At 39.5% G+C, this 1899-nt stretch overlaps 1 long non-coding RNA gene across 1 annotated transcript in view; it reads left to right on the top strand.

The window, feature by feature from the left end:
* Positions 1-434: 434 nt before the first annotated feature.
* The window catches only part of LOC103129285 (uncharacterized), a 36145-nt gene continuing 34680 nt past the window's right edge, over positions 435-1899 (top strand). Inside the window, exons 1-3 of the long non-coding RNA XR_475055.2 lie at positions 435-569; positions 1174-1230; positions 1330-1398. This is a non-coding gene — a long non-coding RNA (uncharacterized LOC103129285). The remainder of the gene's footprint in view (positions 570-1173; positions 1231-1329; positions 1399-1899) is intronic.

Genomic DNA, 1899 nt, shown 5'->3' with positions numbered 1-1899 from the left:
GTCCTAAAATAGGCCATTCATTGAAGGTGCGCCTTATAATCCGGTGCGCCTTATAGTGCGGAAAATACGGTAATTAAAACAAAATGAAGGTCTGGGAGGTGATGGGATCTGATTGAGACGTTTCCTCCAGAGCGATGTCAACGGCTCATTAGCATTTATTGCAGTGGATGGTTGGTTTTGTTTGTCGTTTTTCTTCCTTTGTTGTTTTTCTTCCTCAGTAGACGAACTGACCGTGGTTATTAAATTCAAAAATTTGCATGGTGATATAGTGAACAAAATAATAAACACAAAAACTGTATTGAAAGAAATGATCTTTTTTAACCTTAAAGTGTTTGCAGATATTTCTCTGTATACTCAACCTGCTTCATGCTCTACATTCACAGAAGCTTCCTCCACCCCTCCCTCCCTCCCTCAGTTTTTTTTTTTTTTCTAACTTTGCTGACTGCAGCGAGCAGAAGAGGAAACAGACACTGCTCCGCTCCCCACAGAGATGGCTGGTGGTCGCTTTCGCTGCCTGAGCTGCCTTCTCGCGTACACGGCCGCGCTGCTTCTCGGGGTCTCCCGCCACGGTACGTGACCTGGTCTGCCCCTCATGTTTACTGCCATGGATGGTGATCGACCTCCCGGTTTTCTGTAGTTGTGACTTTGACAAAGAATTACGATTCGGTTCCTTAGAACGGGATATTTGCATACCTCCTTGGAAAAGGAGGTGTTGTTTCTTCAATGTTTTTTTTATTCTTTCCTCGTAGTGCATTGTTTTTTGTATTGATTTTTCAATACAATATCTTATCATTAAGAAGGTTTTCTTAAAATATTAACTCCTGTCTGCTTTTGAAGCTGAAGTTGCATAATAATTTGGGAATTGGAACATGGAAAATTTGTGTTCTGTGACGATCTGAATTTATTCTCCTTGTCCTTTGTGGCTGAATATTAAGACTCGGGAGTTGCATGTTTCTGTGTTGGCAGATTTCCTGCTACATATGTATGGAAACCTTTGCAACTTGGAGATAGATCATCTTTTCTTTTTTTGTCCCACTCCTAGTATGTCTCTGCAAAAAAAAGATGGTGTGATAAGAAACTCTTTAATGTGCAATTTTTTCTCTCTCTCTTACTTCATTATTGTGGCTTTTTACCAGCCACAGTCATTTCTGTAATTTTGTTTTCTTTACGCAGGCAGCGATTCAAACGAACTCAATTTATGCCGATATCTCAGATTTTTCATCTGCAGTTGTAAGTACACACAAGCCTTACAATGAGCAAATGTTTACAGTGATTTATTGTTTCCTGAGTTTTTTTTTCTCCTTAATACATACGAATGCAAACCTGCAGGGTCCCTCTGATAAGCCCTGCTCTCTGTACGACACTATTGACACCAGAAACAGCCCGGATCACCAGATGGTAAGAGCTAAACCTCAGCGGTGACCCAGGAGGGCGCGAGTTAGGTGGTGCAATAGCTCCCCCTGGTGGATATCAGATTATTACTTTCCTTTTCATTCAAGTTAATATTATGTGGTTGTTGCAATATTTTCCTCGCACAACACAGCTTATTAAAAAAAACCCACCAATGATTGTTGTTGAGTAAAAGTAAATTCCATCTCGCGACAGGAAATGAACTTGTACGCCTATTTTCACTTCCGATAAACAATTGAAAGCAGCACAATGCGAAAATGGATTGTTTTATACCTACATTTTAAAGGATGGGGGCTGAGGCAGAGATGTCTGTCGGTTTACATTGAGAACATATTATCCTTGGCTTTTACAACTAAGAATATATATATATATATATATATACACTGCTCAAAAAAATACAGGGAACACTCAAATAACACATCGTAGATCTGAATGAATGAAATATTCTCATTGAATACTTTGTTCTGTACAAAGTTGAATGTGCTGACC

Source organism: Poecilia formosa, unplaced genomic scaffold (assembly GCF_000485575.1).
Source record: "Poecilia formosa unplaced genomic scaffold, Poecilia_formosa-5.1.2 Scaffold533, whole genome shotgun sequence".
NCBI lineage: Eukaryota > Metazoa > Chordata > Actinopteri > Cyprinodontiformes > Poeciliidae > Poecilia > Poecilia formosa.
Note: the sequence above shows the minus strand (reverse complement) of the source record. Positions and strands in the feature narration are given on the sequence as shown.